This window comes from Oncorhynchus nerka, linkage group LG27 (assembly GCF_034236695.1).
Source record: "Oncorhynchus nerka isolate Pitt River linkage group LG27, Oner_Uvic_2.0, whole genome shotgun sequence".
NCBI lineage: Eukaryota > Metazoa > Chordata > Actinopteri > Salmoniformes > Salmonidae > Oncorhynchus > Oncorhynchus nerka.
This window is the reverse complement of record NC_088422.1, coordinates 52,601,753-52,626,010: the sequence shown is the minus strand read 5'-3', so window position 1 is coordinate 52,626,010 and position 24,258 is coordinate 52,601,753. Positions and strand designations below refer to the sequence as shown.

General features: G+C 42.1%; 1 protein-coding gene and 1 long non-coding RNA gene across 3 annotated transcripts in view; both read right to left on the bottom strand.

Moving 5' to 3' along the window:
- LOC115111991 (dematin) overlaps positions 1-24,258 on the bottom strand; it is a 294,338-nt gene that overhangs the window by 152,714 nt on the left and 117,366 nt on the right. The window lies entirely within an intron of this gene.
- LOC115111082 (uncharacterized) lies at positions 19,238-21,618 on the bottom strand. Of its 2 annotated transcripts, none has more exons than XR_003860757.2 (4): positions 21,555-21,618; positions 20,451-20,655; positions 20,184-20,350; positions 19,238-19,685 (listed from the first exon to the last, which is right to left on the bottom strand). It is a non-coding gene; the product is annotated as an uncharacterized LOC115111082 (long non-coding RNA). The 2 variants fall into 2 exon arrangements; XR_003860758.2 differs by having other exon boundaries at positions 20,559-20,655.

Genomic DNA, 24,258 nt, shown 5'->3' with positions numbered 1-24,258 from the left:
TGACTCAACGTGGCACAGTCATAGGATGCCACCTTCCCAACAAATCAGTTCTTCAAATATCTGCCCTGCTAGAGCTGACCCGGTCAACTGTAAGTGCTGTTATTGTGAAGTGGAAATGTCTAGGAGTAACAACGGCTCAGCCTTGAAGTGGTAGACCACACAAGCTCACAGAACAGGCCGCCGTGTGCTGAAGCTCACAACGAGTAAAAAATTGTCTGTCCTCGGTTGCAAAACTCCCTACCAAGTTCCAAACTGCCTTTGGATGCAACGTCAGCACAATAACTGTTTGTCGAAATGGGTTTCCATGACCGAGCAGCCGCACACAAGCCTAACATCCCCATGTGCAATGCCAAGCATCAGCTGGAGTAGTTTCCACCATAATTTGCAAATAAATTCATTAAAAATCCTACAATGTGATTTTCTGGATTTTTTTTCTCATTTTGTCTGTCATAGTTGAAGTGTACCTATGATGAAAATTACAGGCCTCTCTCATCTTTTTAAGTGGGAGAACTTGCACAATTGGTAGCTGACTAAATACTTTTTTGCCCCACTGTATACAGTATCAGTCAAAAGCTTGGACACACCTACTCATTCAAGGGTTTTTCTTTATTTTTTCTATTTTCTACATTGTAGAATAATAGTGAAGACATCAAAACTATGAAATAACAACGGAATCATGTAGTAAACAAAAAAGTATTTATATATTTTTTAGATTTTATATTTGAGATTCTTCAAAGTAGCCACCCCTTTGCCTTCATGACAGCTTTGCACAATCTTGGAATTCTCTCAAACAGCTTCATGAAGTGGTCACCTGGAACGCATTTCAATTAACACGTGTGCCTTGTTAAAAGTTCATTTGTTAAAGCCAATCAGTTGTGCTGTGACAAGGTGGCCCTATTTGGTAAAATATCAAGTCCATATTATGGCAAAAACAGCTCAAATAAGCAAAGAGAAATGACAGTCCATTTTTACTTCAAGGTCAGTCAATACGGAACATTTCAAGAACTTTGAAAGTTTCTTCAAGTGCAGTCGCAAAAACCATCAAACGCTATGGATGAAACTGGCTCTCATGAAGACCGCCACATGAAAGGAAGACACAGTTACCTCTGCTGCAGAGGACAAGTTCATTAAAGTTCCCAGCCTCAGAAATTGCAGCCCAAATAAATGCTTCACATCTCAACATCAACTGTTCAGAGGAGACTGAGTGAATCAGGCCTTCATGGTCAAATTGCTGCTAAGAAACCACTACTGAAGGACACCAATAAGAAGAAGAGACTTGTTTGGGCCAAGAAACACAAAAGCAATGAACATTAGACTGTTTTTGTGAGACGCAGATGATCTCCACCTGTGTGGTTCCCACCGTGAAGCATGGAGGGGGTGTGGAGGTGCTTTGCTGGTGATTGAGATTTATTTAGAATTCAAGGAACATTTAACCAGCATGGCTACCACAGCATTCTGCAGCGATGATCTATCCCATCTGGTTTGCACTTAGTGGTAATATCATTTGTTTTTCAACAGGACAATGACCCAACACACCTCCAGGCTGTGTAAGGGATATTTGTCCAAGAAGGAGAGTGATGGAGTGCTGTATCAGATGATCTGGCCTCCACAATCACAAACCTCAACCCAATTGAGATGGTTTGGGATGAGTTGGACCGCAGAGTGAAGGAAAGCAGCCAACAACTGCTCAGCATATGTGGGAACTCCTTCAAATCTGTTGGAAAAGCATTCCAGGTGAAGCAGTTTTAAAAAATATATATATACATTTCACCTTTATTTAACCAGTGTCACGCCTTGGTCAATGTGTTTTGTGTTTTCGTTATATAGTTGGTCAGGTCAGGGTGTGACATGGGTTTATGTGTTGTATTTCGTATTGGGGTTTTGTATTATTGGGATTGCGGTTGAGTAGGGGTGTTGTTAGGCTTGGCTGCCTGAGGCGGTTCTCAATTAAGAGTCAGGTGCTTCTCGTTGTCTCGGATTGGGAACCGTATTTAGGTAGCCTGAGTTCGCGTTGTATTTCGTGGGTGATTGTACCTGTCTTTGTGTATTCACCAGATAGGCTGTATAGTTTCACGTTCCGTTTGTTGTTTTGTTTCTCACAGTTATTTCATGTATCGCTGTTTTCTTTATTAAAGATCATGAGTAACCACCACGCTGCATTTCGGTCCGACTCTCTTCAATCACCCACCTCTCACGGACCGAGCAGCGTGTTAACAGGCAGCAGGAGAAGCGAAGAGAGGACGTTATGGATATCAATGGCATGGAGTATACGACGTGGGAAGAAATCGACAGGTGGGCGGACGACCCAGAGAGAGTGCAGGAGCCCGCCTGGGATTCGCTGCAGCAATGCGAGGAGGGCTATAGACGTATGGATTCGAGAAGGAAAGCACGGCTATACAGAGCGAAAACGGAAAGTAACGGAGGAAAGCGCAGAGAGAGAGTGGCTGAGTCAGGAGTCAGACCTGAGCCTACTCTCCCTGTTAATCGGGAAGAACAGTTGCAGTGGGAGAGACTGCACCATTTGGAGATTTGGACATGGGAGGAGGAATTAGACGGTAAAGGACCCTGGGCGCAGCCGGGAGAATATCGCTGTCCCAAGGAGGAAATAGAAGCAGCTAAAGCGGAGAGGCGCAGGTATGAGGAAGCAGCACGGCGACGCGGTTGGAAACCGGAAAGTCACCCCAAAAAAATTATTGGGGGGGGGGGCTAGAAGGGAGAATAGTTATGCCAGGTAGAAAACCTGCGCATACTCCCTGTGCTCACCGTTGGGCTGGAGAGACCGGGCAGGCACCGTGTTATGCTATGGAGCGCACGGTGTTTCCAGTGCGGGTGCAGAGCCAGCTGCAACACATACCAGCTCTTCCTATTGGCCGGGCTAGAGTGGGCATCGAGCCAGGTAAGCTTGGGCAGGCTCGGTGCTCAAGAGCTCCAGTGCGCCTGCACGGTCCGGTCTATCCAGAGCCACCTCTACACAACAGTCCTCCGGTAGCAGCTCCCCGCACCAGGCTTCCTGTGCGTGTCCTCAATCCAATACCACCAGTTCCAGCACCACGCACCAGGCCTTCAGTGCGCCTCGCCTGTTCAACACAGCCAGAGCCTTCCTTCCCTCCTACGCTGTCGGAGTCTCCCGCCTGTTCATCACAGCCAGAGCCTTCCTTCCCTCCTACGCTGTCGGAGTCTCCCGCCTTTTCATCACAGCCAGAGCCTTCCTTCCCTCCTACGCTGTTGGAGTCTCCCGCCTGTTCAGCGCAGCCAGAGCCTGTCTCCTCTCCTGCGCTGCCGGAGCCTCCTACCTGTTCGGAGCAGCCTGAGCTGTCAGTCTGCATGAAGCAGCCAGAGCTGTCAGTCTGCATGAAGCAGCCAGAGCTGTCAGGCTGCATGAAGCAGCCAGTGCTCCCAGTCTGCCCAGCGCCGCCAGTGCTCCCAGTCTGCCCAGCGTCGCCAGTCTGCCCAGCGCCGCCAGGCTGCCAGGATCTGCCCGACAACCAGTCTCTTCCAGGTCTGCCCGACAACCAGTCTCTTCCAGATCTGCCCGACAACCAGTCTCTTCCAGATCTGCCAGACAACCAGTCTCTTCCAGATCTGCCTGACAACCAGTCTCTTCCAGATCTGCCTGACAACCAGAATCTTCCAGATCTGCTTGTCAACCAGAATCTTCCAGTTCCGCCAGCCAGCCAGGATTTACCGGAGCCGACTACCTGCCTGAGCTTCATCTCAGTACTGAGCTTCCTCTCAGTACTGAGCCTCCTCTCAGTACTGGGCTTACTCTCAGTACTGGGCTGCCCCTCTGTCCCGAGATGCCCCTCTGTCCCGAGATGCCCCTCTGTCCCGAGATGCCCCTCTGTCAGATGCCCCTCAGTTATGGGGGGATCTGGGTGAGGACCATTAGGCCATGGTCGGTGGAGAAGGTGGATTATCCCAGGACGCGAAGGGGAGGAACAAGGACATTAATGGAGTGGAGTCCGCGTCCCGAGCCGGAACCGCCACCATGGACAGACGCCCACCCGGACCCTCCCTATGCTTTTGAGGTGCGTCCGGGAGTCAGCACCTTAGGGGGGGGGGGTTCTGTCACGCCTTGGTCAATGTGTTTTGTGTTTTCGTTATATAGTTGGTCAGGCCAGGGTGTGACATGGGTTTATGTGTTGTATTTCGTATTGGGGTTTTGTATTATTGGGATTGCGGTTGAGTAGGGGTGTTGTTAGGCTTGGCTGCCTGAGGCGGTTCTCAATTAAGAGTCAGGTGCTTCTCGTTGTCTCGGATTGGGAACCGTATTTAGGTAGCCTGAGTTCGCGTTGTATTTCGTGGGTGATTGTACCTGTCTTTGTGTATTCACCAGATAGGCTGTATAGTTTCACGTTCTGTTTGTTGTTTTGTTTCTCACAGTTATTTCATGTATCGCTGTTTTCTTTATTAAAGATCATGAGTAACCACCATGCTGCATTTCGGTCCGACTCTCTTCATTCAACAGACGAACGCCGTTACAACCAGGTAGGCTAGTTGAGAACAAGTTCTCATTTACAACTGCGACCTGGCCAAGATAAAGCATAGCAGTGTGAACAGACAACACAGAGTTACACATGGAGTAAACAATTAACAAGTCAATAACACAGTAGAAAAAAAGAGAGTCTATATACATTGTGTGCAAAAGGTATGAGGAGGTAGGCGAATAATTACAATTTTGCAGATTAACACTGGAGTGATAAATGATCAGATGGTCATGTACAGGTAGAGATATTGGTGTGCAAAAGAGCAGAGAAGTAAATAAATAAAAACAGTATGGGGATGAGGTAGGTAAAAATTGGTGGGCTATTTACCGATAGACTATGTACAGCTGCAGCGATCGGTTAGCTGCTCAGATAGCAGATGTTTGAATTTGGTGAGGGAGATAAAAGTCTCCAACTTCAGCGATTTTTGCAATTCGTTCCAGTCATAGGCAGCAGAGAACTGGAATGAAAGGCGGCCAAATGAGGTGTTGGCTTTAGGGATGATTAGTGAGATACACCTGCTGGAGCGCGTGCTACGGGTGGGTGTTGCCATCGTGAACTGAGATAAGGCGGAGCTTTACCTAGCATGGACTTGTAGATGACCTGGAGCCAGTGGGTCTGGCAACGAATATGTAGCGAGGGCCAGCCGACTAGAGCATACAGGTCGCAGTGGTGGGTGGTATAAGGTGCTTTAGTGACAAAACGGATGGCACTGTGATAAACTGCATCCAGTTTGCTGAGTAGGGTGTTGGAAGCAATTTTGTAGATGACATCGCCGAAGTCGAGGATCGGTAGGATAGTCAGTTTTACTAGGGTAAGTTTGGCGGCGTGAGTGAAGGAGGCTTTGTTGCGGAATAGAAAGCCGACTCTAGATTTGATTTTCGATTGGAGATGTTTGATATGAGTCTGGAAGGAGAGTTTACAGTCTAGCCAGACACCTAGGTACTTATAGATGTCCACATATTCAAGGTCGGAACCATCCAGGGTGGTGATGCTAGTCAGGCGTGCGGGTGCAGGCAGCGAACGGTTGAAAAGCATGCATTTGGTTTTACTAGCATTTAAGAGCAGTTGGAGGCCACGGAAGGAGTATTGTATGGCATTGAAGCTCGTTTGGAGGTTAGATAGTTATTAACACAGTGTCCAAGGACGGGACGGAAGTATATAGAATGGTGTCGTCTGCGTAGAGTGCTACAGGATGCAGATTTCTGTTTGAAAAAGCTAGCCTTTGCTTTCCTAACTGCCTGTGTATATTGGTTCCTAACTTCCCTGAAAAGTTGCATATCGCGGGGGCTATTCGATGCTAATGATGTACGCCACAGGATGTTTTTGTGCTGGTCAAGGGCAGTCAGGTTAAGAGAATGCCAAGGGTGTCCAACGCTGTCATCAAGGCAAAGAGTGGCTTCGTTGAAGAATCTCAAATATAACACATATTTTGATTTGTTTTACACTTTTTTGGTTACTACATGATTCCATATGTGTTATTTCATAGTTTTGATGTTTTTACCATTATTCTGCAATGTAGAAAATAGTCTAAATTAAGAAAAACACCTGAATGAGTAGGTGTCTCAACTTTTGAATTGTACTGTATTAGAAACGTCCTTGTTTTTGATTTTTATATATTTTTTAAAGTCAATTAAAATAACATCAAATTGATCAGAAATACAGTGTAGACATTGTTAATGTTGTAAATTATTTTTGTTGCTGGAAACGGCTGATTTTTTATGGAATATCTACATAGGCATATAGAGGCCAATTATCAGCAACCATCACTCCTGTGTTCCAATGGCACATTGTGTTAGCTAATCCAAGTTTTTCATTTTAAAAGGCTAATTGATCATTAGCTAACACAACGTGCCATTGGAACACAGGAGTGATGGTTGCAGACAATGGGTCTCTGTACGCCTATGTAGAAATTCCATAAAAAAATCTGCTGTTTCCAGTTCCAATAGTAATTTATAACATTAACAATGTCTACACTGTATTTATGATCAAGTTGATGTTATTTTAATGGTAAAAAAAATTGCTTTTCCTTAAAAAACAAGAACATTTCTAATGACCCCAAACTTTTGAATGGTAGTGTGTATTTACAGTACATGTGTGGATTGTTCTCCATCTCCCCCTAATTCAGAATATAGCATTTTCCTAGTCATGGCATGCTTTGTTCAATAGCTATTGACGAGAATATATATCCACTGAATATCCAATATTAAATTAATTTTACCTCACCCTTTCGATGTCTCTAGGTCCAGGGTCTCCAGCTGTGTCTCTCTATCACGCGTTGTGTCTTCACCCAGCCTGGTTTCATAGATTAATTCAAGTTTATCTGGGACACCCAAATTAGTGTGATATGTTAAGTTGGTATGGTTACATAAGACAGCTGGTTACTTAAGACAAAAATGAAAGTAGGGTGGTTGGTCAGGGAGGATGGGTGAGCGTCTAACATGGGTGGGTGTCTAGCGACCCGATGGTTGCGAGTTCAAATCTCATCAGGATTTTTTTTTGCATTTTTGCTACTAAGCAACTTTTCAACTACATACTACTTTTTAGCTACTTTACAACTACTTAGCATGTTAGCTAACCCTTTCCTAAGATTAACCCTAACCATATCCTTAACCCTAACTCTTAAACTTAAGACTAACCTTAACTCTAACCCCTACCCTACTTAACGTTAGCCAGCTAGCTAATGTTAGTCACCTAGCTAGAATTCATAACATATCATATGTTCTGCAAATTCATATTGTACGTTTTTAAAATTTGTAACATAGAATATTAATTGTAATTCGTAACAGATCATACGAAATGGCTGATGGACACAAACAAATACATACCATACAAAATGTAACATTTCATGGACTATCTCAGATTTACGAAATAAACAAAATTCTCTGTGACTAAGTTGCAGAACCCCATCCCCCGCACTGCCCTACTAGTCTGGACAGAAGGGCTAGATGGGATGACTAAGAACAGCCTTCAAATGCATATGTCAAGCTGGCGAGCAACACATTGTGCTAAATGCTCTCTCTCCTTTAACCACACTTACACACCACATCCATCGACACTGAACAAAAATATAAATGCAACATGTAAATTGTTGGTTCCATGTTTCATGAGCTGAAATAAAATATCCCAGAAAATGTTCATAAGCACAAAAAGTATATTTCTCTCTAATTCTGTGCACAAATTTGTTTACATACCTGTGAGCATTTCTCCTTTGCCAAGATAATCCATCCACCTGACAGGTGTGGCATATCAAGAAGCTGGTTAAACAGCATGATTATTGCACAGGTGCAGCTTGTGTGGGGACAATAAAAGGCCACTCTAAAATGTGCAGTTTTGTCACAACACAGATGTCTCAAGTTAATAGGGAGCGTGCAATTGGCATGCCAGACAATTTTATATGAATTTCTCTACCATAAGCCGCCTCCAAAGTTGTTTTAGAGAATTTGGCAGTACGTCCAACCGGCCTCACAACTGCAGACCACATGTATGGCGTCCACATGTATGGCGTCTTGTGGGTGAGCAGTTTGCTGATGTCAACGTTGTGAACATGGTGCACCATTGAGGCGGTGGGGTTATGGTATGGGCAGGCATAACCTACGGAAAACGAACACAATTGCATTTTATCGATAGCAATTTGAATGCACAAAAATACCATCACAAGATCCTGAAGCCCATTGTGAGGCCCGTTTCTTTTGAAGGAATCTGTGACCAACAGATGCATATCTGTATTCCCAATCATGTGAAATCCATAGATTAGGGACTAATGAATTTATTTCAATTGACTGATTTCCTCATATGAACTATAACAGTAAAATCTTTGAATTTGTTGCTAAATTGTTGCTATTTCTATTTCATCCATACAGGCCAACTTGAAGGCAGAATATATTACAAATACAAATAGGGTACCGATGTGTTAAAATCATTCTTTGTAGGATGTCTCAAAGTTTTGATTGAAATATGAGATGCATTCCACATTGTGTTCATTACCAACTGACACAAGGTGGCAGCACTGCCACTGATGAGGGAGAGGGGCTTTGAGCTCAAGTAAATGAACTAGTAGACTACTACCCCAATGACCGTATTAATTAACAGGCTTTCCAACTTACTTTATAGCATCATTAGGGCCTATTGATTGTAGGCTAGGCTACCTCTGTTTTGAGGTTCATCAAGTTATGAACAAGTCAGTTTTATTACACATTCAAACAATAGCCTATAAAGTAAGCTAATCATTCCAATAGTTCATATGTTACAACATGTAATTAACATGATGTTAAACATTCTATGTCTATTTTTAAACTATAAGGCAATTGCTACCTTTCTCTACAAGCCAATGTAGGCCTAGTGCACAATGCCATGACTTTGAGAGGGCACTGATGGACAATTTCAATACCATGTTATTCATTCTGTGTGGAAAGGAAACCTATTTTGTAGCTCATATGTGACACACACATACAGCATCAATTGTTCTTAATTAGCCTACTACATTGTAATTAGACTTGTGCCACTTTCAGCACTTGGTCTATTTTAGGCGTGGCTTTACAGTGCAGAATAAATGGAAACATGAATTATGCAAATCTTAATCAGGATAAGGCATTAAATGAATTTTAATTGTGTAAAAGTAATTCAATCCGACAGAAAATCCCTACAGACTTGCATTTTTAAAAGCATGGTAAATGGTTTTCCTCCAAATTCCTCCATTTGAAAAAAGAGCATGTATTGTCAATTTGGCTGTAGGTTATCATTATGATATGGAATAGGCCTAGCCAGGGTGCCAGTCTGTCAAAAGGAGTTTTCAAGAGAGCAGAGACAGACTTGGCACCCAGGCTGGAATAGGCTTAGTTGTATTGCCCATAAAAATAGAATTACAATGCCATGTCAGCCATACTGAGTTTACCCATGAAGGTGCAGTCAAATTGCTTTGGTCTGATGGGCTTTTTCCTTTATACTAATTATATTTCTATGGTAGTGCCTTCAGTCCTCTATCTCCTGGTCCCTCCACATAGTTTATGTAGAGCTCTCCTCCTGGTCTTGGCAGATGCGTGTGATGACGATGCAGTGGTAATTCCAAAGGAGAAGCAGTATCATGGCTGTTAGGGCGAGGATCACTAAGTCTCCCATCAGTCTCTGCCTTAGTCATCTCCAACCTACACAAACCCAAGCCTTTCCTATGAGATCTGCAGAGTTGCACAGAGCAGAAACAACCTCATGGTTAGATTGGGAAAATAGATTTTGGGGAAATGTTCACAGATGTTTGTATTACCAGATAGTCTAATCGTGAATGGAACTAAAGGAGCATCCACATGTGCTTATCTGAATTATTCTTGGTTCCTGTTCTTGAGCACCCACAGCTGTGCATGGTCCTTGGATATGCTTTTGTTCCGACCCTGTAGCCTAGTAAAACGCTAAATTAATCAAGGGCTACATCTACTTTAATTCAAATCAAATCAAAGTTTATTTGTCACGTGTGCTGAATACAACAGGTGTAGTAGACCTTAAAGTGAAATGCTTAGTTACAGGCTCCAACCAATAGTGCAAAAAAGGTATTAGGTGAACAATAGGTAAGTAGAGAAATTAAACAACAGTAAAAACACAGGCTATATAGAGTAGCGAGGATATAAAAAGTAGCGAGGCTACATACAGACACCGGTTAGTCAGGCTGATTGAGGTAGTATGTACATGTAGATATGGTTATAGTGGCTATGCATATATGATGAAAAGAGAGTAGTAGTGGCGTAAAAGAGGGGTTGGCGGGTGGTGGGTGGGACACAATGCAGATAGCCCCAAAAAAAACAATGCAGATAGCCCGGTCAGCCACTGTGCGGGAGCACTGGTTGGTCGGCTCAATTGAGGTAGTATGTACATGAATGTATAGTTAAAGTGACTATGCATATATGATATACAGAGAGTAGCAGCAGCATAAAAGGAGGGGTGGGGGGGCACACAATGCAAATTCTCCAGGTAGCCATTTGATTACCTGTTCAGGAGTCTTATGGCTTGGGGGTAAAAACTGTTGAGAAGCCTTTTTGTCCTGGATTTGGCACTCCGGTACCGCTTGCCATGCGGTAGTAGAGAGAACAGTCTATGCCTGGGGTGGCTGGGGTCTTCGACAATTTTTTGGGCCTTCTTCTGACACCGCCTGGTCCTGGATGGCAGGCAGATTGCCCCAGTGATGTACTGGGCCGTACGCACTACCCTCTGTAGTGCCTTGCGGTCAGAGGCCGAGCAGTTGCTGTACCAGGCAGGCAGTGATGCAACCAGTCAGGATGCTCTCGATGTTGCAGCTGTAGACCCATGCCAAATCTTTTTAGTTTCCTGAGGGGGAATAGGCTTTGTCGTGCCCTCTTCACGACTGTCTTGGTGTGTTTGGACCATTCTAGTTTGTTGTTGATGTGGACACCAAGGAACTTGAAGCTCTCAACCTGCTCCACTACAGCCCAGTCAATGAGAATGGGGGCGAGCTTGGTCCTCCTTTACCTGTAGTCCACAATAATCTCCTTAGTCTTGGTTACGTTGAGGGATAGGTTGTTATTCTAGCACCACCCGGCCAGGTCTCTGAGCTCCTCCCTATATGCTATCTCGTCGTTGTTGGTGATCAGGACTACCACTATTGTGTTGTCTGCAAACGTCGTGGGTGAACAGTGAGGACAGGAGGGGACTGAGCACGCACCCCTGGGGAGCTCCAGTGTTGAGCATCAGCGTGGCAGATGTGTTGCTGCCTACCCTCACCACCTGGGGGTGGCCTGTCAGGAAGTCCAGGATCCAGTTGCAGAGGGAGGTGTTTAGTCCCAGGATCCTTAGCTTAGTGAGGAGCTTTGAGGGTACTATGGTGTTGAACTTTGAGCTGTAGTCAATGAATAGCATTCTCACGTAAGTGTTCCTTTTGTCCAGGTGGGAAAGGGCATTGTGGAGTGCAATAGAGAATACATCATCTGTGGATCTGTTGGGCGGTATGCAAATTGGAGTGGATCTAGGGTTTCTGGGATAATGGTGTTGATGTGAGCCATTACCAACCTTTCAAAGCACTTCATGGCTACAGACGTGAGTACTACGGGTCTGTAGTCATTTTTAGGCAGGTTGCCTTTGCGTTCTTGTGTACAGGGACTATGATAGTGTGCTTGAAACATGTTGGTATTACAGACTTAAACAGGGACATGTTGAAAATGTCAATGAAGACACCTGCCAGTTGGTTAGCACATGCCCGGAGCACACGTCCTGGTAATCCGTCTGGCCTCACAGCCTTGTGTATGTTGACCTGTTTAAAGGTCTTAATCACATCGGCTACAGAGAGCGTGATCACACAGTCGCCTGGAACAGCTGATGCTCTCATGCATGCCTCAGTGTTGCTTGCCTTGAAGCGAGCATAGCAGTGATTTAGCTCGTTTGGTAGGCTCGTGTCACTAGGCAGCTCACGGCTGTGCTTCCCTTTGCAGTCTGTAATAGTTTGCAAACATACGACGAGCGTCGGAGCCGGTGTAGTATGATTCAATCTTAGCCATGTATTGACGATGTGCCTGTTTTATGGTTCGTCGCAGGCATAGCAGGATTTCTTGTAAGGTTTCATGTTAGAGTCCCGCACCTTGAAAGCGGCAGCTCTACCCTTATCTCAGTGTGAATGTTGCCTGTAATCCATGGCTTCTGGTTGGGGTATGTACGTACAGTCACTGTGGGGACGACATCCTCGATGCACTTATTGATAAAGCCAGTGACTGATGTGGTGTACTCCTCAATGCCATCGGAAGAATCCCGGAACATGTTCCAGTCTGTGATAGCAAAACAGTCCTGTAGTTTAGCATCTGCTTCATCTGACCACTTTTTTATAGACCGAGTCACTGGTGCTTCCTGCTTTAATTTTTGCTTGTAAGCAGGAATCAGGATGATAGAGTTCTGGTCAGATTTACCAAATGGAGGGCGAGGGAGAGATTTGTACGCGTCTGTGTGTGGAGTACAGGTGATCTAGAATTTTTTTTCCTCTGGTTGCACATTTAACATGTTGATGGAAGTTTGGTAGAACTGATTTAAGTTTCCCTGAATTAAAGTCTCCGGCCACTAGGAGCACCGCCTCTGGGTGAGTGGTTTCCTTATGCAGCTGACTGAATGTGGTCTTAGTGCCAGCATCTGTCTGTGGTGGTAAATACACAGCCAAAGTATAGCTGAGAACTCTCTAGGCAAGTATTGTGGCCTGCAATTTATCACAATATACTCTACTTCAGGCAAGCAAAATCTAGAGACTTCCTTAGATTTCGTGCACCAGCTGTTGTTTACAAATATGCACAGATATGCACCGGAGTGTGCTGTTCTATCTTGCCGGTGCCGTGTGTATCCCGCTAGCTGAATATCCATGTCGTCATTCAGCCACGATTCCATGAAACAGGATATTACAGTTTTTGATGTCCCAATGGTAGGATATTCGTGATCGTACATCGTCTAGTTTATTGTCCAATGATTGCACGTTGGCGAGTAGTATTGACGGTAACGGCAGCTTTCCCACTCACCTTCTCCGGGTCCTCATGAGGCATCCGGCTCTTTGTCCTCTGTATCTGCGTCACTTTCTCTTGCAAATAACGTGGATGTCGGCCCTTCCAGGTGTTTGGAGGATGTCTTGTGCGTCTTTTTTGTTGAAGAAAAAATCTTTGTCTAATCCGAGGTGAGTGATCACTGTCCTGATATCCAGAATCTCTTTTTTTGCTGTAAGATACAGTTGCAGAAACATTATGTACAGAATAAGTTACAAATAACGCGAAAAAAACACATAATAGCACAATTGGTTGGGCGCCTGTAAAACTGCTGGCATTTCTTCCGGCGCCATTTTACATCGACTTTAATTCTTGAAAAGGTCTGTTTGTGGGTCGCCAGGAACGTGATTGTATAATACTGTTCCTTGAATATAGCTGATCATCATATTCAAATTCAAAAATATTGTATTTTAAACTCATTGTTTTACAGCATGTGTTCGTAATGGCTGCTCAGTGAAACAACCTGTCCTGATTTGTCATAGACGCTTGCTAAAAAACTTTCATGAGCAAACCTTCCTTCATGACCTGACATCTGTAAATTGGTATAGAATCAGCTTGATCCCCTCTGTCGAAGACACTAAGACCTTCTTTTTTGATATTTTCAGTGATATTGTTAACAAACGCCCCCAACGAGAAAATTAGAATTAAAAACAGGTTCAGCCCCTGGTTCGACCGTGATCTTGCAGAGTTACTCGACCTCAAGAATTGCATTTGGCTAAAGGCTCAACGCACGCATACTCAGGCTGACTGGCTCTCGTTCAGACAAATGAGAAATAAGTGCACTCAGGCTATACGGAAGGCCAAAGTTAGTTACTTTAAGGAGCAGTTCTCTCTCTCTCTCTCTGGATCTAGCCCCAATAAGTTATGGAAAATGGTTAAAGAACTGGAAAATAAACCCTAGTTGATGATGTGGTTGTTACTGACAAGAAGCACATGGCTGAGCTTTTTAAATAACCACTTCATTAAGTCAGGATTCCTATTTGACTCAGCCATGCTTCCTTGCCCGTCCAACATTTCCTCATCTCAAACACCTTCTAATGCGACTGGACCCGATGCTCCTCCCTCTTTTTCCCCTGCCCCGCTACAAAGTTTCTCCCTGCAGGCAGTCACTGAGTCCGAGGTGCTAAAGGAGCTCCTTAAACTTGACCTTGCCCCTAAACTTGCCCTGTTTATCAAAATTGTTGGAAAAACTTGTCAATAATCAACTGACTTGGCTTTCTTGATGTCTGTAGTATTCTCTCTGGTATGCAATCTAGTTTCTGCTCAGGTTATGGATGTGTCACTGCGACCTTAAACGTCCTCAATGATGTCATCATTGTCCTTGATTCTAAGCAATGTTGTGCTGCTATTTTTATTGACTTGGCCAAAGCTTTTGATACGGTAGACCATTCCATTCTTGTGGGCCGGCTAAAGAGTATAGGTGTCTCTGAGGCATCTTTGGCTTTGTTTGCTAACTACCTCTCTCAAAGAGTGCAGTGTATAAAGTCAGAACATCTGCTGTCTCAGCCACTGCCTGTCACCAAGGGTGTACCCCAAGGCTCAACCTAGGCCCCGCGCTCTTCTCAATTTACATCAACAACATAGCTCAGCCAGTAGGAAGCTCTCTCATCCATTTATATGCAGATGATAAAGTCTTATACTCAGCTGGCCCCTCCCTGGATTTTGCGTTAAACGCTCGACAACAAAGCTTTCTTTAGTGTCCAACAAGCATTCTCTGCCCTTAACCTTGTTCTGAACACCTCCAAAACAAAGGTCTTGTGGTTTGATAAGAAGAATGCCCCTCTCCCCACAGGTATGATTACTACCTCTGAGGGTTTAGAGCTTGAGGTAGTCACCTCATACAATTTGTGGTGGTTAACTTATTTGGGACTGGGGGGTGCTCAGTATTGAGTAGCTTGGATGAAAAGCGCGCCCAGAGTAAACTGGCTGCTACTCAGGCCCAGATGCTAGGATGTGCATATTATTAGTAGATGTGGGTAGAAAACACTCCGACGTTTCTAAAACTGTTTGAATGATGTCTGTGAGTATAACGGAACTCACATGGCAGGCAAAGATCTGAGAAAAATCCAACCAGGAAGTGGGAAATCTGAGATTTGTAGTTTTTCTGGTGATTGCCTATCCAATATACAGTGTCTATGGGGTCATATTGCACTTCCCAAGGCTTCCACTAGATGTCAACAGTCTTTAGAACATTGTTTCGGGCTTCTACTTTGAAGGGGGAGTGAATAAGAGCGACCTCCGTTCCTTTTCATTTCTAAAGACAAAGGAATTGTCCGGTTGGATACCCTTACAAATTTTCACTGCAGATAAAATGCTGTAAAAATGCAGTACAATTAAATAATGGTTGTTTCATGATATATGGATTGCTTACTGTGTGTGTTGGCTTCTAATGGTAATATTTTCTGTGTTAGCTAAATGCACTGTTTACTGTGTTGCACATTTTCTTCTGTTCCACTGAATGCGGTTTTGATGTTCTATTATGACTAACTACATTTATTTTCAGATTTTAAACAAATAACACGTAAGCCTATGTCTTTTATTTCAATATCCTTCTACAATCCACCTGGATTTACAAAACCTTGTTTTATTTCCATTGATAATTTGTCCAAAATTATTGCACATGAAATTGACCCTGAAAATAGACTATTATATTTTTCCTTACAACTTTTAAGCAATTAACATAACGCAAAATTTGATTTTAATTTCAGTAGCTAAACGAGGAGGTAGGCATATCAGTTCCAGCTAAAGCAATGGACAGTTTGTTGTTTCACTACACCGTACAGTAGTTGGCAGCGGTATACCTATAGGTGTAATCTGCCATAAAATCTTAAAGAAGAAGAGGCAGAAGTTCCAGCTAAAACTTTGATTGTGCCTCATGGCAGCAATAGATCTCTGCGCTCAAGCAGCCTACTAGAGCGCGTCGTCAATTAAATGATAATGCCGGAGAAACCAGGGTTTGGAGAACATATTGGCACAGTGTTGTTCGGCACGAGACTAAGTCGAGGGCCGGCAAACCGTGCCAATATATCGTCCAAACACCGGCTTTGAATACATTATCACTTTTATACAACAGGTTACCAACATATTCAAATAAGGATTTACATATTTGCATGAATGTTATTTTGATGAATTTATTCATAGTAAATATTCTATTGCCATACTGGCTGGAAACATTCTCCTCCCTTGCTTGATAGCTAGCCAACTACGGCTAACTTACAGTCACATCAAACAGTGCAACCAATATAACAAGTAGTTGCATTTGCATAAACTGTTCATTTGGATACATCCATAACAATGAGCAACAACACACAGCTAACACAATCACTTCAAACTGAAGCTGGAAAGACTGTACACTAGCTGCAGTTTCAGTTTCAAGTTTTAATGTCACGTGTACAAGTACAGTGAAATGCCTTTCTTGCAAACTCAAAACCCAACAATGCAAGAATCAATAAAAAAGCACCCGAGAAATAAGAATTTGAAATATGATATACACAATAAAGTAAGTAAGGCCAGACAAAACTGATTCACTGTTTAACGGATTTTCCCCCCAGAAAAGTGAGGCGAGCGAGTGAAAAAAAAATAATAATTAGGTGGATAAGTAATAACAGTACTGTACCACATTGTTCTAGACTATATGGACATGAACAATAGGCAAAATATTCAATTTCAGACTTATTTTCAGATTATTAGTATTAATACACAAATTAACATTAATGAACATTATTCACATAGGATGTCTAACAGAATGCAATATTCTATCATATTCAAAAATTATTGGGAAGTTATGAATGTATTATCAGTTCATTAATCTGCTTAAATTGTATAGCCTAACACATTTTTGTAATCAAATTAAATAATCTGCTTAAATTGTATAGCCTAACACATTTTTGTAATCAAATTAAAATGTTGATACACCATAATGAGTTCATTACCTGACTGCATCTCTAGAGCTTAGGCATTAACAAAATATTCATAATAATATGATTAGGCCTCCTCCACCTGATGATCTGCAGGAAGTGTGTGCGTGCCACTGGCGATGTCCTTTGCTGGACATGCTAGCTGTTCTCGGTGGCGCATCATCACTTCAAACGCATTCCGTCGTGGTGTTATCGGTTGGCCTATTACTTTGAGCTTTCTCTGCGTCTTTGCTGATGAATGCCCTGGCCAATCAATTGGTTAAATTACATTGTTGTTTTGTCTATTAATATCTTCTAATAGATCTGAAAATGATGCAAAAAACATGAATTTAACCGATGTTTGTTTATAATGAGGGACGTCCCACATTTAACCTGGAAACATAAATTGTATGAATTTGTGCTGGCTTCAGCCATGACAGCGTGAGAGAGAAATGAAACATCTGCATGTGGCCTGCAGGTGAGAGCGTATGGGGGGTGATTCATGCCAGAATTAACCTCATGAAGCTACTGATACCTTTCACCAAGTCAGTTTCTAAGGCGTCAAACGTTCACGTCACGTGACACGTCATGTAGATGTGCACGTTGCGTAACGTGTCAGTATGTGGGTAAGTTTATTATGAATGATCTTACCATGAATGCCTTAACGTCTACATGTGTTACCCGTTAGTTTAAGTGTCTGTTTAGTTCATCAATTTCATTTGTCGATTTAGCTAAAATAGGCCTATTATCTCAATGCAAAAATTATTAGGCTAGTTGATATCGCAGCTACCATTACTGTGTAGATATGCCCATTTCTTGCATCAATACAAACACAAGGGCTTCTTGGTAGCATAGTGGTTAGTGTTGGGCCAGTAAACATTAGATTGCAAGACTGAATCCCAAAGCGACAAAAGTTTTGCCCGAGCAAGGCAGTTAACCCACTGTTCCCTGAGCGACAAATACGCAGATTTTGATTAAGGCAGCCCCCCGCACCTCCTCTGATTCAGAGGGGTTGGGTTAAATGCGGAAGACACATTTCTGTTGAATGTATTCAGTTGTACAACTGACTACAGTAGGTATCCCCCTTTCATTTTCTTTGTTGGGGGTAGTCTTGGTCTCTAGTGGGGCATTCAAAACTTGGAAGTCAGCCATTTCTGATCTTCCGACTTCAGTGCGTTCAAGACAACTGGCAACTCTAAAAAACGAGCTCAGACTGGAATTTTTGTTTTGAACAATCATCCAACTCGGAATCTCTGGCATCTTTCTTTGACCTGAAAATCACCGATGTCATAATTTGACCTCGTTTTCCCCCCACTTCCCAGTTCACCGGGTCACCATGCAATCCTTCCATTCATTTCTGTGGAGATGTCTTAAAAGCAGGGTTCATATTGAGGAGGTATGTGAGGATATAGGCCTTGTTATAGAGATGTACAAAAAGCATAGGCCACCACTTGTTAGCCTAGCCATAGTGAAAGCAACGGTCCAGATTTTATAAAGTGATATAAGGCTATAACAACGATAAACTCCACTATTTCCACTATTTCCGAAGTCTACTAGCCTATCGAAGTTCTTGCGCAGCCTTTAACATCCCAGGAAAATGTGGTTGGTCAATTAAATGCTCTGCAATGTAGAGCTATGCCCAATACCAAAAATGATCGGTATGGGTATATGCACAGACCAAATTTAACAAATTAAAGCATTTATTATTCAGGAGAATCCCATTGAATCAGGCTATTCATTTCAGTGCAGTTGTGTTCTTACGCATATTCTTAAGACTAACAGAACCGAAAACACACCAGCCTGTTTCGATCACGAAGAAGCCCTAACATTTAAGATATTTGTCATTGATTTAGCCCACAATTGCCTACAGATTTGATACACATGAAGAGAAGCCTGACTAGGATCCTGACTTTCCCCCACGTCATATTACCAATTAGGCTAAATGTATTTCTATTAATTTGCATAGGCTAACCATTGCGATTAATGTTAATTAACATCTTCTGCTTTTTATGAATATACAGGCATCAGGGTTAACATATCATTAACTGCCCCCCACACACATATTGTTACTTACCTTACAGATCACAAAGTGAACTAATTTCCACTCCATTCATATGCAAATACAATTTATACAATGTCTGGCTGGCATGTTTTCATTTTAAACAGGCAGTCCCTTACCTACACTGAAATAGTTTTTGCCCTCAATTATGATTTTAAAAAATCCTAGCTCATTAGTACACCCTTGTGGTTGAATATATATCTATTGTATGTCTTAGCAATGTTGAATTAACAAATACCATCAAGGGATACGATACACAATAACAAAAACCTCATGAAACAGGTGTGAAAATCAATCTAGCAATATTTTACATTTAAATACATAACCATTGATATTTGTTTGGTAGATGTGTCAATTTACTTTCAGATTTTTTTGTACACTCACTTGGCAATCAGACTGAAATACAGAATTCTGGTGTGGAATAGAGAGGAGGTGGGTCTTGTGTGGATGGGAGGTTCTGCCGGTCACTTGTTTTTCAACAGGCAGTGGACTCTAAGAGGGAAACTGTAGTCCAGGCACTGCTTCCCTCTTTGTTCTGAGTGTTTGCAGTGCTAGTGTTTTTAGCTAATCTGTGCAGCTCACATTATGTGCCCAGTATGATAGTTGTCTTGCTCTTTCTAAGCAAATAATGACAACTTGACAATAACAGTTGCTGATGAAAAGTTGGAGGGTGGTTGGTAATGGGGGACATCAGGAGGATCCATGTCTGGGTGTTTGGCAGAATCCCTATGTCCTGGAGAACAGGAGCAGAGTAAAGGGAACAAGGTAGGAGGCAGATGTAAACAAGCAAACACACATTAAATGATTATCAGGTATGTAAAAAATAGTTATTGAATTATTTAATTTAATGTTTGATGAGACATGCAATAATGTTAATGGCAGACAGAAAGGATACCAATCTAATTTTTTATGTCAGTGGGGTTGGTAAGGGATGGTCCCTGGAAAAAATAGAGATGAGTTGTGAGAGAAACTCCAGGGTGGTGTCATGACCACTGGAGTCATACACCGTAATCAGTGTCTGCTGCAGACCTACTGTAGGTCGTAGTACCACCCTCCTCCACCCTCCATACCTACCTGGATGTAGTGGTTACTTAACGTGACCCAATGGTTAGTCTTGAGATTGACTATTTGGAGAAACCCCTGAGCCAGCGCTGGTATTGCTGAGAGCATGGCGACGCCGCCCAACATGAGGCAGCAAATGCAAATAGTTATCAGGGATTTTTATATTCACCTTAACGGATGTTGACCCCAGCTAGGAGCGAAAGAGCACCAAGTTTTCCCGGGTCTAGTCTTCCTTTCTTCCAAGCCAAGTCATTCACCCAGATGTCAAAGCACTTGGTCCCCTTGATTCTTCTCAGGTAGATCCTCCTCATGCGCCCTGTCCATGTTCAGTCTCACCTTGATTGGTAGAAATAAATGCAATTATATTTCATATTATTATAAATACATCTATCTAGGAAGGCCAGAAAATAAATTAACAGCGGACAATAATTTTCACCTGGTCAAAAACCTCCACATCCTTCTCAGTCCGTGCCTGAAGGTGGTCTTCGAAGGCGTTCTGATCTGGTTCAAAAAACACTGCTGTGTTGTGTGAAAAGATAATTACCTTCAGATTGTCCTTCCACCATTCCTGGTACCCGTCAAGGGACTTTCCCATGGCAGTCCTGTTGGTCCGTTCATCCAAACGTGGAGTCACCATACATCTACACATTCACATTATATATAAAAAACTCACTGTACTATCAGTGTCGATTTCGGGGGGGAAAAAACCTCTACATTACAGGACGCCTATGCAAAACAATGCTACTGTGAACTTCCTGGTCCCGTCCCTCTAGTCAGTGATTCACCACAGGAAGGAGTAATGGATGTATAGTTCATTTATTTCCAAAGCTGCAATCATGGGACACACACACAGTATGGATGAATTATGAGTAGCCATGGGATAGAACACTCCCACAGCAATTCTCCATAGATCTGCTCTATAATATACAAACAAAAGAACAATTGAAATGTCTATCAAAGTCATTGTGATCATGTAGTGGATTTAACCATTTCTAATTTACTATGATAAAAATATTGCTTCCATGTGTAATCTCATATAGAATAAACTATCATCCATTTTAGCATTCAAAGTAATTCAAATGAACCTGAAAAATTACTCAACGTCACACTCTTGTGGAGAAGAAATATAAATACCTAGAATGTACCACATGTTCCTAAACCCTTCAAAATCAGGCTAATACGCTGTTAGCTAGTGCTCATAAATGTATAAAACATATACATTTATACATTTGTCATAAATTACCTGCAATCATGACACACACAGTATGGATGAATGATGAGTAGTTGACGGGAAATAAATAGCACTCCTAAAGATGCATTTTCAAGAAAGCTACCAACTTCAGAGGGAATTTTAGCTAGCATAAAACCCACATGGCAAACTGAGATTCGGCAAATAACATATAGAGTGCCTTAATTGACGCCAAACCAACAATTAGTTACTAATAACATAAATTGCTAATGTACGATGTAAAATGTAGATTTTATGATGTAATGTCAACTTTATACATTTCTATCCCGGACCATTCCATTTTCAACTCACCAACAGCAATTCTCCATAGATCCGCTGTGGATTACCCAGAATCCCATATTTTTATCACTGAGTGTATTAGACAATGTAAACACACTAATCCACCAGGAGGTGTCATAATTGAATTACACCGTTACACTACAACCATTACATTAAACTGACATTGACTAAAACCAACTAGGCTAGAGCTAACTACTATAGCGTTTAGCCAAGATAAATTTGGTTAGCTAAATCATCAAGCTAGCAAACTGTTAAACGTTATTTTCGTACAAATATTAACACTAACACATTTTATTGTGACATCACATATTTACATATATTACATAAAGTAAACTGAGCCTTTGTTCATAGAAAACAAAACAATTTGGATCTAAAACATAGGAAAAAAAGTACAGAAAGTTTGGACGCCATGTTAATCTTGTAACTACCCATCCCGGATCCGGGAGAATTGTCAACAACTGACACTAAGTAGCATAACGCAACGGACAAAAAATCTTACTAGAAAATATTCATATTCATGAAATCACAAGTGAAATATAATTTTGTTAATCACCCTGTCATCTCAGATTTTGATTTGCATTTGTGTTAATTTACCGATAGCCTAGCATACCATTATGCCTAGCTAACAGCAGGCAATCTGGTCACGAAAATCAGAAAAGCAATCAAATTAAATTGTTTACCTTTGATGAGCTTCGGATGTTTTCACTCACGAGACTCCCAGTTAGATTGCAAATGTTCCTTTTTTCCAGAAAAATTATTTTTGTAGACAAAAATAGCTCCATTAGTTCTTCATGTTTGGCTGAGAAAACGACCGGAAATTGCGGTCACGACAACACCGAAAAATATTCCAAATTAGTTCCATAATATCAACAGAAATTGCGGTCACGACAACGCCGAAAAATATTCCAAATTAGCTCCATAATATCGACAGAAACATGGCAAACGTTATTTATAATCAATCCTCAAGGTGTTTTTCAAAATATCTATTCGATAATATATCAACCGGGACGCTAAGACCGGGTGGAAAAATGGCTACCTCTGTCTTTTGCGGAAAAATACACAAAGAGCCATCAGGTGGACACTGGCGCAATGTTGTCGCTCAGGCTCAGTTTTCAAAATAAAAGCCTGAAACTATGTCTTGTGATACTAGACACATTAAGGAAGCCACAGAAAAAGGAATCTCGTTGATATCCCATTCACTGCTCAATAGGGAAGCATAGGAAGGGACTCTTATTTAGAAACCGCTGCGTTCCTGATTGGATTTTTCTAATTCTTTTGCCTGCAATATCAGTTCTGTTATACTCATAGACAATATCCTTACAGTTTTGGAAACTTTAGAGTGTTTTCTATCCCAAACTGTCAATTATATGCATATTCTATTTTCTGGTCCTGAAAAATAGCTTGTTGGGAACGTTATTTTTCCAAAAATAAAAAAAATGACCCATAGATTTAACAGGTTCTTGTTCATGTAAACCTTACCTCAATAAATTAATACTGGAACATTGGTAGCCAGGATGAGCTATTTCAAATCAAATCAAATTGTGTCACATGCGCCGAATACAAGTATAGACTTTACCGTGAAATGCATACTTACAAGCCCTTAACCAACAGTGCAGTTCAAGAAGTTTAAGAAAATATTTACCAAATAATAAACTAAAGTAAAAAATTAAATACATTCAAAAGTAACACAATAACACAACACTAACGAGGCTATATACAGGGGGTACCTAGTCAGTGTGCAGGGGCACAGGTTAGTAATTTGTACATGTAGGTAGGGGTGAAGTGACTATGCATAGATAATTAACAGTGAGTAGCAGCATTGAACAAAACAAATGGAGGGGGGGGGTCAATGTAGGAGTATTAGGGTGTCTTGTAATAATTGCATAAGGATGCAAGTTAAATCAAATCCAATTTTATTTGTCACATACACATGGTTAGCAGATGTTAATGCGAGTGCGAAATGCTTGTGCTTCTAGTTCCGACAATGCAGTAATAACCAACAAGTAATCTAGCTAACAATTCCAAAACTACTACCTTATAGAGACAAGTGTAAGGGGATAAAGAGTATGTACATAAAGCTATATGAATGAGGGATGATACAGAGCGGCATAGGCAAGATACAGTAGATGGTATTGAGTGCAGTATATACATATGAGATGAGTATGTAAACAAAGTGGCATAGTTAAAGTGGCTAGTGATACATGTATTACATAAGGATGCAGTAGATGATATAGAGTACAGTATATACTTATACATATGAGATATATAATGTTTACATACCCTACATTATTCTAGGTAGCATTGTTTAAAGTGGCTAGTGATATATTTTACATCATTTCCCATCAATTCCCATTATTAAAGTGGCTGGAGTTGAGTCAGTGTGTTGGCAGCAGCCACTCAATGTTAGTGGTGGCTGTTTAACAGTCTGATGGCCTTGAGATAGAAGCTGTTTTTCAGTCTCTCGGTCCCAGCTTTGATGCACCTGTACTGACCTCGCCTTCTGGATGATAGCGGGGTGAACAGGCAGTGGCTCGGGTGGTTGCTGTCCTTGATGATCTTTATGGCCTTCCTGTGACATCGGGTGGTGTAGGTGTCCTGGAGGGCAGGTAGTTTGCCCCCAGTGATGCGTTGTGCAGACCTCACCACCCTCTGGAGAGCCTTACGGTTGTGGGCGGAGCAATTGCCGTACCAGGCGGTGATACAGCCCGACAGGATG